Here is a 13171-nt window from a genome sequence, read left to right on the forward strand (position 1 = left end):
CATAATCCTTTACAAGATGCCACTTGAGTCTTCTACAATAGTTTTAAGGATTATTGTACTTACATTTAAAATGATGCCACACAATTATCTTTTAGTCTTTTAATCAGAAAATTATAGTTCTTAGTTATATAGTACCTTAAGGTTTGAGAAGTGCTTCATATATATTATTTCATGAGTCTCACAAAAGTTCATTTGTAAAACTGGGCAAACTAAGAGAGGTTAAGTGATTTGCTCGGTGCTGCACAATTAATAGTTCTCTGAAGAAAGATTTAAGTCCTGATTTTCCTGATCCCAAATGCATCATCTTATCAGCTTTATTATGATGTCTTTTTGCTTCTAAAAACCCATCTTGGAATTCATTCAGAGCACTATGAATATAAAAGGCAAATATTTATAAAGATTTTGATAAGTAAATGAATGAATAACAAAGCATTTATAAAGCATTTGCTATATGCTTATAGCACAATGCTAAGAGCTAATGATACAGATGTGCCCTCAAAAACGTTTTAATAAAAGAGCACACACAGGGATCTAGCTTGGGAGAGGGAGTGAGGCAGAAGTTTTGTCAATGAGAACTGATTGGTGAATGGAGAAGAGGTGGTTAAGTAGTCGTGTTCTGGACAATATAAGATGAGAGTTTCCCTTTCAGAGCCCATAGTCCCAAATGAAGGAATTTGCGTTTCACTGGGAAGTAGAGAAGAGTCAGAATCAAAGTAATGTGATTGGGGGCTATCAGGAAGTAGCCTAGATATGGACCAGATAAAACAAAAGCTCGAGCTAACAAAATAAATTTCAATGACCCTGATAGATGAATGATTTCCACTGAAAATATAGAGACTGAAGTAGAAAGATCAAGAGCTTCAGAGGCAGCCAAAGGATGTGTCTGTGATGGAGTTATAAATTCAATTTTTTATTCTCAAATTTTGATAACTAAAGATTTACTTTATGCCCTTAAATCAAAGACATAGAAAGTAAAAAAAGATCATCTTCTGATGGTTGGAAAATGAGTTAGATATGGTTTTAAATGCCAACAGTATATATAGTAAAGGTCTATTTGAATGAATAAAGATTTTTTTAATTAAAGTATTTCTACTTTCTAAATTACATTGTAGCATTTGAATTTGAATTTCAATGAACAAAAAATATGTAGTATAAATTTTGCATTTAGAGTATAAATATGGCCTATAACCACTGTTTTTGTTAATTCCCTAAAAAGAATACTACATATCATATTCTAGACACTTTTGGAATCAGAATATTGGGTTGGATTAATATGAAGAAATATAAAGGTACAATTAAAAGTCTTTATTAAGAAGACTCAAAAAATCAACTTTATGTGTTCAAATATAAGAATCATGGCTAGATAGTAGTTTGTCTTAAAAAAAAATCTTGGTATTTTAGGGCATTACAAAACCAATATGAGTAATAATATTATATGGCAACTAAAAAAAAAGACTAATGCAAACTTATCCTGCATTAATGGAGGTTGGAATTCAGAACTAGAGATTTCATAGAACTATTATATTCTGCTCCAAATAGACCACATCTAGAAAATATTTTTAAGTCCTAACTTCCACATTTTAGTAAAAATTTCAATAAACTGTCAAACACCCAGAGGAGGCCAGTAAGATAATGGAGGCACATAAGATCATATTTCAGGAGAATTGACTTGAAAAAACTAAGTTGAATAGCCTAAAGAAGCTAAGAACTAGAGATGCTGAAAAGTACTAGCTGGGGATAATAGGTTTTCCCTTATTGGTGATCAAGCAAAGGTCACTCACGAGATATTTTGTAGAGAGGATTTTTGTCATGTAAGATTAAATTCCACTCAACTCTGGTCCTAGAGTATCATAAATCTAGACATCTATATACAGGTCCCCTGTGAGCAAGTGGGATTCACAAGTTCATTATATTTCAGAAATTCCAAGTACTTTCCTTTTTATGTGTGGAGGAAAAGGGTGAGTCTGGAGCTCTGGCCCAACACTATAAGAAAAAGAAACAACTGTTTAATTTATAGTCCTTTGGGAAGGGAGAGTCCCCACAAGAAGGACAGGTCAGTTGGTGCAACTGCTAATAGGCTCAAGAGGGAGCACTTTCTTTTTTTTCTTGAATTCAAAAAGAGCTTGGGCAGCTCGGTGGCACAGTAGAGACAGATTTGGGGAAAAGGTGGGGAGAGAGGAGGACCTGGAGTCAAGAGAAGGTGGGTTCAAATTTAGCCTCAGATACTCCAGCTCTGTGACCCTGAATAAACTGCTTAACCATATTTGCTTCAGTTTCCCAATCTGTATAATGAGCTGGAGAAGAAAAATCCCATTATCCTTCCCCAAAAAATTCCAAATAGGTCATAGAGAGTCAGACATAATTGAACAAAATAAGCCTATTTTCAGTGTATTATTATTCTAATTTTTATACAATGTTAAAGGCTCTAATTTGTTTTTGTGAGGTTCTACACAAATGCCAATACCTGATTTTTTCTAGGGAAAACCATGCATTGGAACATGCAATAGGTGGGATTATTGCTGGAGCTCCAAAATTATATTATTTCTGAATATAATCCATAAGATATGGGGGGGGGGAATGAAAAGAAAGGTACCAGGTGGCATGAGGAGGGATGAGGGGAAAGACATCATGAGGCAGAGTGCTGATAGGCTACTATCCCAAGAGGGATTCCGCAAAGATGGCATGAGTCATGGACAGATTTATAGGGGAAAATTTAACCCCAGGGGCTCGACATAACTCGGATTTCTGATTGGTCATAGCAAGGTGGGGTTGCTCATGACTTCCACAGAGGGTGGGGCTACAAATCTAAACATATCCCCATCAGTGCCTCTCCTTGCCTGCCTCAGGACAATATTTCATTCTTTTTCTGCCAATCTTACCCTCAGGACCTCATATGTGGCCATGGGAATAAGAAGAAAAGTATTTATTAAGCTCTTACTCTTAATCCAGGATTATGTTAGCCACTTACAAATATTATCTTATTTAATCTTCACAACAACCAAAGGAGGTAAGTGCTATTATTATCCCCATTTTACAATTAAGGAAATTGATATAAGTTAAATGACTTGTCTAAGATCACACAGTATCTGCGTGTCATATTTGAACTCAGGTCTTCCTGATTCCAAGCTAATAGCTAGTTGCCTAGAGGTAGAAAAATTGATACTTGGAAAATATGTCTAAAGAAATATTATGCAATATATGTTAAGTAAATACAACTTTGTCAAATAGGAAGAATCTGTTACCCTAAATTGTTTCTCATCAAGTTTATATGCCCCAAAATTCTTCCACATATTTCAGCCTTCAGTTAGGTATTATACTGCAAAAACAAATTAAGAACTTGAACTTAAGAATCCTATACTTATTTATCAACAGAGTAACACAGTGGGTAAAGAAGAACATCAGAAAGAACTGTACAAGGTTTGAGTCTTGCTTTATATGTTTAGAAGATATGTGATCTTGAACAATGCACTTCACTATTCTCATTGTTTCCTCATATAAAAATGACAATAATAGTGCCTATCTCACAAGGTTTTGGTGCGAGTCTCAAATAAGATTATATAATGTAAAGTACTTTGAAAATCTTAAAGCCTTATTATTACTGTTGTTATATAACAAGTTTATTTCTTCTGGCTTATTTTCTTTCCTTCAGTGAACAGTAATCATATTATCAGCTGTGATAAAAATTTTTAAGTGAGTAAAAAAGTGAAAAAATAAGTTAAAGTACTCAGATTCTACCATTAAAAAGATCTCAGGGCTCATTACAAATTAATGACAAAAATTTGACCAGAGTATTATCAAACACATGGATCTGTGGCATGGATCACAATCTCCTTCAGTTACGTCTTTTCATTAGTTCTGAATTCTTTGCTTGTAATATCATCTCTTCATTTTGTTGATGAGGGTATTTAATCAATATTCACTCAATCGTTGGCATTTAATTGCTAGCTGAAATCTAGATGTTCATAGTGGTTTCTCTACTGTATTACCCTGATCTATCAAACTAATAGCTCTGAAGAAAAGGACATGATTGTCATCTGTTTTTCACATAGTCATGCTAACAGCGATTGTTACTTCCTTTCATAAGTGATTACAAGTCATCCTTTTAATAAGCTCTTCTCTTCAGGAAATGAAGAAGTTACAGGACTATAGCTTAAATTATCTGCTTCCTTGCTTATGAGGAGGATACATGGGATAAAATCCTAATTGGAAATATGGAAATGAATAAGGTTTTGTCATATCCCAGATGTATCATGACAATAGTGGTCCCAAACACTGGGTCCTATGTTCTGGCCAGGAAAGAGCTTCTGAAAATATTGAAGAGCTACAGACTCTGTGATCCATCAGAGAAGCATGTATACAAGTCATCCCAATATTTTTCAGTTAAAAATATTGGAAGCCTAAATGTTGATGACCCTGTGTATCTGATGTTTCAGAGAGAAATCCTAGGGGTGGTAAGTGCCACATAGTTTATATGTACTTGAAAAGGATTTCCCAGGATCACTCAATAACATCTCTGCAGACCTCATAACACATTTAGGAGATGTCTTGGAAAAACCCTATACAATTTCTGACTTTCTATTGATACATGTTCTCTAAGTTAAGGTGACAAAAAGAATAGGTCTGAGAAGGAATAATAATAGATTAAACTTTCTGTGGTAGAACAGAGTTAAAAACAAAGTAGATGTCCATTGATTAGGGAATAGTTAAACACATTTTGATACATAAATGTAATGGAATATTACCCTGCTGTAAGAAATTAGGAATCCAATGAATACAGAGAAGCTTGGAAGGAGCTATATGAATTGTTGAAAAATGAAATAAACATTTAAAAATGCCTACAATAATGTAAATGAAATTAAACAGAATTAATGTGACCAAATTTAAAAAGAATACAAAATAACCAAAAGTGAAAATTGAAAATTTACCAAAAAAATCATGGTCCAAAGGACAGAAATGAGAAGATACTCCCAACCTCACTCCTTTACAGAGGTGGGATATATTCATAGGTGTGGTATATTGCATATATTTTGAGACTTTTTTGATGTATTGATTTTTTTTCTTATTTTTTCTTCCTTTTTCTATTTTTTTTTCATTTAAAAATATTATTTGTAATATGAGATGTCTCTCTGCAATGAAAATCACATCAAGAAGAAAAATAGTGCCAGGAGTCTGGACAGTGTGGAGGTAGGGGAGACAGTTAAAGCTGAAGGATTTTAGAAGGCAGTAGTAGTGATGTAGACTTTCAACTTATTCTCTTCCTTAATCAGGAAAGTTGCTATTAATAGGCAAAACCAAATCCCAGACTATCCTGTTTGTATAAAATGATAGTGTGAGAATGGAACTCTCCATTGTCTATCCCTCAAACCTCAGGACACTTTTAAACAATCTTTGAAATATTGGCATATCTTTATCTGTAAAGGTCTGGGACCAGCCACATTTCATCTGGCTCCTCCTTGATCCTTCCCACCGAGCTACCAATTTTTTTCCTGATCCTCTCTGAAAAATCCCCAAGATTCTATTTCTCCTACAAAAGATCTTTCCATGGTGAAGATCTTTGCTACTTTCTTTTCTGGACTAAACTCACTATGAGGGAGGTACTCATGGTATCTTTCCTTTAATAGCATCCTTCTCCTTACTATAGCTAACTCTGGCTAGTCTTCTAAACTCCTCTATGGATCTAACCTGGCAGTTAATGGCATACTCTGGCCTCATGACATTCCTTTAATGGATTCTTCCAAACTTAGTTCCTTGTTCCCCAAGTATTGCTCTCCCAACTCTAATTTATATTAGCCACTCTAATTTATTTTACCACTTCATTTTGTCTGCAACCTCTTCTTGTAAATAACAACCATTTGACAAAGAGAATGGCCATTGTGAATGTCACATTTTTATTTCAAACTAGGAATTGCTACCCTGACTTCATCAGTAGGATGAAGAATGGATGGTCCTTTACCTAACTGGAAGAAAGCTGATGGCTCCCATCTCACCATGCCATCTGTGAGCAACAATGCAGCCCAGATGGGTTCTTTATATTTTCCTCAAATTTAGATAAGAAACATAGATGAAATGCTCACCAAATCTGAATGAAAAGACTGGAAAGACAGCTAACACTCTGGAATGCAGTCAAGGTCCAAAAGATCTTGACAATATAGGGGAAAAAAACCAGGCTGCACCTAATCAGATGAAATGAAATACAGATAAATGTGTTTAGTTTAAAAAATCAACTTTCCATTTAATACAGGATGAGCTGTGGTTAGATAGAAGTTTGATAAATACAAGTTAGATAGAAGTTTGCCTGAAAGAAGCCCTGGGGATTTTCATGGACTTTAATGCTAAATGAGTTAATAGGGGAATAAGACAGAACTACTTTGATCTTGGACTACATTAAGAGAAGCAGTGAGAAAAAATTGGTCATTTCAATGTACTCTACCTTCATCAGAATTTAGTATTGTGTGCATAGGCACTATAGTTTAAGGACATTGATAAAACTGGAAGTCCAGGAGAGGGTAACCACAACAATGAAAAGTCTTAAGGTCACACAATATAAGAAAAAAATGGGCATGTTGAACCCAGAGACTCAGGTTGGGCATTTAATAAAGTTTTCATGTATTTGATAGGCTATCATGTGAAAGTAGAATTAAATTTCCTGCACTTTTCACAAACAGTTGAGCATGGGTGAAAATTGCAGAGGCAGATTTAGGTTTACAGTCAAAGATTCCTATAATTTGATTTTTAAAGTAGAAATGAACTTTTTCAGGAAGTACATTCCTCTTCCCTAGAGGATTTCAAGTAAGGGTGAGAAATATGTCAGATCTATTGTCATGAGACTCAGTTCTGAAGTGTGGATGGATAAATGTGGAATTCCTCTTCAAATTTGGGTCTTCAATGAAGGAGAGGGAAAGGAAATCAGAACTTTCAAATGATCGCATATGGGTTTTATGGTAGCATTAAAAATAAATTATTTTTTGTTGACACATGTTAAAACAAAAATTAAAAGTTAAACTCTTCTACAAAAAAAAAAAAATTTCATTTAACAAACATCTTTCTGGTAAGCTGTAATATGTTGTAGAACCATTTTACCATTTACTCTAAAATTTGCACCAAAGATCCAGTATCACAGTATACAGATCACATTGAAAATGTTTTTTTTTTTAAACAGAGATGACAAGTGTCCTTGGCAGTTTATTAGCTATGCAATATTTACAATTATGCTCTTTGGTTCTTTCCCCCTTTGACTATAGCATAAGTTTTATTTTAACTAGTATGCAGCAAAAACCTTCTTACAGGCTTTGAAGTTTTCTTCACTTTTTATGTATCCTATTTACATATTTTAATATTAATAGCAAGAAAAAAAAAACATAAAATAGGAAACTTTTTTAAAATTGCAGTATTTTAACATTTAAATTTGGCCATAAATAAACATGATAAGCATTTTTTTTCTCTTTCTACACATTACAGATTGACTTAACAATAAACATGAAGGTTTATATTACAATGACTAAGGTAAATTCATAATCTGATTTTAATTTGGTATCTATATGCTTTTAGAATTGTATTCCTTTTCTTCATGTTTACTAATACATAATCCACTATTTATAGATTATTACATAACTCCGTAAGACTCAAATGAAATTTTTTACAACAGGAAAGTAAGGTTAGCTGCTATTTTCAGAGTTTTTAAATATAGTCAATATATTATATTGCCTAAGTTAAAACTATTAGCAATTTCTGAATCTTATTTTAAGGAGTATGTTTCTGTTTAAATGAGAATTATCATCATTATTAGTAGGAATGAAATTTTATTATTGTAACAACTATCATTATAAGGGCAATTAGTTGCTATGCTGGATAGAATGCAGATCCTGAAGTCTGGAAGAGTCATGTTCCTGAGTTCAAATATGGTCTCAGAGACTACTGTATAACTCTGGGCAAGTGACTTAACTCTAATTGCCTCAGTTTCCTTATCTGTCAAACTGAAGCAAGAAATGGCAAACCACTTCAGTATCTTTGCAAAGAAAATCAGAAATGGTATCTCAAGAAGAGTCAAACACAAATTGAAACCACAGAACAATAAAACAACACACTTACAGAGTAAAAACTCTTTAAGGAATAGGTGGACAACAGTTTTTAAAAACCTAAACTTTTATATTTTCATCACCTTACGCAAAACATTTCCTTTAGTAAAATGTAAATACCATAATTAAAAAAAACTCAAGTAATTCATAGATTAAAAAAAAAATGTTTAAATGACAAGTCTAAATTATTGTTCTCTATCAAATCACTAAAAAAGAGTCATTACCATTCAGAGCCTCAACGATAATAACTACTATATTTGGATTTCTGGATGAGATGCATTTTTTCTTGATAGTTGGCACTTTTCATTCTCTATATTTGAATCTCCAATGCCTAACAGTATTCCTAGGACATGGCACAATAAATGTTTATTGATTGATTGATTTGTCTGACACTCAAAATATATTCTTTTCAAATGAAAGCAAAGGTTCATTTCATGAAATTCCTTTTCTACTAGAAAGCAGTTGTGATGTTTTTACCTTTAAGCAAATCAAAATGTACATATACATCTCAAAGACAATAGGATTTACTTCTCAGCATACAAAATGTTTTTAAAACTTTAGACTAGGAAAAAATAAATCAAATGATCTAAAGAAATGTCACAAATAATTCAGTTACATTTTTAACGTTTAAATACATTCTGAACACAAATACAACACTACACCCTTGACGAAAAATTCTAAGCCTACACTTCAACAGATGCAAAAATTAAATTATATTTTAAAGCTATTGAAATCTAATAAAATCAATTCAAGAAGAGTTCACTGTGAAGCTAATAACTTAAGGCACCACAAAGAAAGCTCACAGAAATTACAGGTAATCAACTATTTATACAGTTATTTAATATATTTTTTCATGATAAAAAAAATCTGATTTAGTATTCTTAACATGTTTTTCTTGGAACTCTTCTTTTTCCCCATCAATTTCAATTACTCTTCTTGTCTCATATATAAAATAAACCTTCATTATATCTAAGAACTAACCAAATACATAGTATCACATAAAGCACTGTTGATAAAGCACTTGGAATAATACCTAAATATCACAATGCTACTTTAATAACAAATAATGAATCTAAATTTCCCTAAAACCTAGACTATACAAAGCCTTAGGTCAGTCATCACATTCAAATGGGCTTTTGTCTGCCCTACCTCAAGCTTCTCTTGTAAAAGGTACAGTTAGGTAAGAAATATACAGAAGGGGCAACCTTTTTATAAAGTTAACTATCAGAAGTGGAGTTTTCAAGTCCTTACAAATGCTAGAACATTATTTCATGGGAGTAGCTTCAGAGTAGATATCCAAACCTTATTCATACAACAAAATTTTCAAATAAAAATACTTAATACAGTAATTTTATGTAATTTTGGTGCATTTCCATTCTTTTTTCCTTTCAAATATATTTTATTTTAGGGATGAGGCTTATATTTGGACTAACACAATACTACTAACTTTATGAATTCTTGAAATAGCTCAAGAATTAAAGTCTAATGTCCAGATCTGATAGATTGAAATAGCTTTATAATAAGTTCCAATCCAAATTTCAGTAGCTTAAACACACACACACACACACACACACACACACACACACACACACACACCTCAATGAAAGTAAAAAATGGGTCCACCTTATTATAAACTTTTTCTACAGAAAATAATATTATAGTAAGCAATTTGGTAAAGTTGAAAGAAAACTGGAATTGTAATCAGGAACTGGGTTCAAATACTGGCTGCCTAACTTTAGAGGAATCATATTACCTCCCCAGACCTCAGGAGGCAGGAGACATGCTATCTGATGTTCCTCCCAACTGGTACCCTGTGTTCTTATGCTCTAGAAAATTATGAAATTTCCAATATATTCTAGAGAAATAATAATAGACCTTGTTTGGTTGGTCATCTATTTAGTAGTATTTACATTGTCTTCAGAAGGAAAAACAAGTTTCTGAGAAGCAAAACATCTCAGAAATAAGAATTACCCTAAAAATTCACTTACCCTGGAATTAGCACAGAATCACTTATGAACAGAAAACAAGACACAACAAAGATGATGTGAACTAAGAAAAGCTTACAGACCCAAACAGACAGTTTTTTAGCAGCATAAAATCAAAGCAAGCATCACAATGGACATTGTAAATAACATTAAATAATTACAAATTACAAAACTATCAGAATTCATCTTTTATTTTAAGGACCTATTCAGCATTAAACCTGGGGCAAAAGTAGAAGAAAGGCAAATTAAGTTTACTTCCTAAGTGACTTCATTTCTCTCAATCTCAAGCTTTTCCCCTTGAGAGTATTAGTAAAAGGGCTTGGATGAGATGATCTTTAAGTTTTCATTAAGTTATAAAATTCTCTAATCATATAAATACTGTACTGCTCTGAATATAGGCTAAAATAATAAAAGTTATCATTTTAAAAATTTAATAATGCTTCCCAAAATATGTGAATATATATTTACACTCATGTTTTATTTAAGCCAGATTTATGAGCAAAGGTGATCTAATGCAGCAATTTTACCTCATTCCATTTAAAAAAAAAAAAAAATCAACTTACCCCAACATGTCTGTTGAGAACATTTCAGGAATTTCAATTTCACAAAATTTTAATTTTGTTAGAATTAGAGACATTTTGAATTGGAAGGCACCAGAGAACTCATATCATCTCACCCCCATTCTTTACAGATAAGAAATATGAGAATTAGAGAGTCTGGAGTGATTTACAAAATAATCACACTTATTTAACAGCTCACATAGTTCAAGTCCCCTGACTAATACTTTTATAAAATAATTAAAATCTCAAATTAAAATGGGCTTTTTCATGGTGGAACAGAAATAAGAATTTTCAAAATTATTAGGCAAGCATTTCTAAATATCTTGCATTATTAATTCTAACCAGAGATTAATAAATGAGTCAGCTTTATTACCAAAACAGTTCAGAAATTATTCGACCTTAGAATTTCTTGCCTCAGTTTCTGCCTTGCCTATAATCTGTGATAGGAATGAAAATGCTCAGCCCAAATTTTTCTTAAAAAACAAAAACAAAATCAGTTATGGAAAGTAAGTTCTTATGATAAATGGGGGAGGGGAGAAGCTTATTACTTCAATGTTAAGGGTTCAGGGGTTATAGTTTTCGAGAAGATTTTAGGACCTTTTGTGCTATTTTCAGAGTGAGTGGATGGGAAGTTCTGAAGGACACTAAGATCTGGTACCTGAGATATTTTGTTGGTGCATAGTCCATCGACAATTAACAGCTGGCAGGCCATTTTTGTTACTATATAATATTAAATAGATAAAGGCTGAAACTGTGATTTTATTGATATACAAAACTGATCTGCATGAGGACGCTTTCTCTAGAAATGTATTTCAGCATTTTATCAGTAACCTATAGTTCTTGAGATTTTCTTAAGGACACTGAAAAGTTAAGTGATTTGTCAAGAGGTTACCAAGCTACTAATGCAGAGGGAGGAGATGAACTAAGCTCAGTGGTTCAGAGAGATTAATTCTTTTATCTATCACACTATGTTATTTTCATACTAAACCATAAACTGAGTTTCATATAAAATGTTCTTTTAATTCAAATGCTAAAATTTGTTAAATTCTTAATAAAAAAAGATGCAATTTTAAAATGTTTAGCTATTAAGTCAAATGAAAGTTTGATCAAACTACTAAACTAACGAATTAGTACGAATAAATTTGGGAATAATTTTAAACAAATTAATTAATTTGCTAATTAATTTTGCCTGGACAATTACCCTAAAGACAGTAGATTAACTTAATTTAAGAAAGAAAGTGAAATTTGAAGACTTGGGTTTGAAGCCCAGCTCTGATATTTTCTAATACCTCTATGCTTTTGGACAATTTATAACTTCTCTGGGGCCATTTCAATTTTCATTAAAAGGTGACAAAACTATTTGAACTACTAACTTTTAAGGGTGGAAAGAGGTTTGGTCTTGTAGTCAAGAAGTCTATGGTTATCATGCATAACCAATTAGCTTGTTAGTGCTCCAGGCAACTCCATAAGACCTTGTTAGAGAAAAGTTACTGATCTGCATCAAAGGAAATGATTTTATATTAAAAGTTCTCTTATTGATAAAATCACACATCCAGACCAAAACCAAACTTACTTAGTTATTATTATTATTATTTTGCATGAGGTAGGTGGTAAGGATCTGAAGCCACATTTGAATTCAGATACTCCTGACTTCAGGGCCAGTCCTCTTATCTATTTTGGCACCTAGCTGACCCCCTGAGTTTTTGTTAAGGATCATTATGAGTTAATGAATACAAAGGACTTAATATATAAAGTCAGCTATTTAAAAAAAAAAAAAAAAAAAAAGGAGATACATTGAAACTTTTCACATAAGTGGATTTTTCTTAATCTTTGAACAAGAACTTCTGTTATTTGTCTACTTATGCCATGCTAAATGTTTATTGTAATATGCCCAAATTTAAATTTCTTTACAAAGATGGGTGGGTACATAATGGGTGCTCAATATTAAATCATTAACTGATTTTATATAGCACCAGAAATCTCTACTGAACTTTCTCTATTACTTAAAATATTTCTAAAGTAAGCCTTTTTTTTTTCTGTTCACTAGAGAACCTATTTGTCTTAGACATAATTCTGCCTACTTCTCATTTACTCATTTCATTCTGCTTCATACTTACCTACTCCAATGTCCTCCAATCACAGTGAATAACATATCATAAATTAAAAATTATGATCCTTAAAAGTGGTCATTTTTGTCATCCATGAATCACTCAAACTGCCATAGCTTTTGCTGTAGTAATATTAATTTACTATTGTTTACCTCAGTTAATAACTTGACAAGCTTTTTTAAAAGTTCACTTTGCACGAACTAGTATTAAACTTAGTCTGGTTTTACAAGGTGAAGAAAAAAGATTACGTTAACATAATCAATATTATTTCACCTTAAAGCAATCACAATGGAAATGTTATTATTCAAATTAACATAAAAAAATAAACAAAAAAAAAACAAATTAATATCCATACTAATCAATTTAAAAATTACTATTTAGAATGACTTGGGGATTTTAAAAAATTGTTACTGAGGAAAAAAAATAAAGAATATGTACAATGT

The sequence above is a fragment of the Sminthopsis crassicaudata genome, chromosome 1 (assembly GCF_048593235.1).
Source record: "Sminthopsis crassicaudata isolate SCR6 chromosome 1, ASM4859323v1, whole genome shotgun sequence".
Classification (NCBI taxonomy): Eukaryota; Metazoa; Chordata; class Mammalia; order Dasyuromorphia; family Dasyuridae; genus Sminthopsis; species Sminthopsis crassicaudata.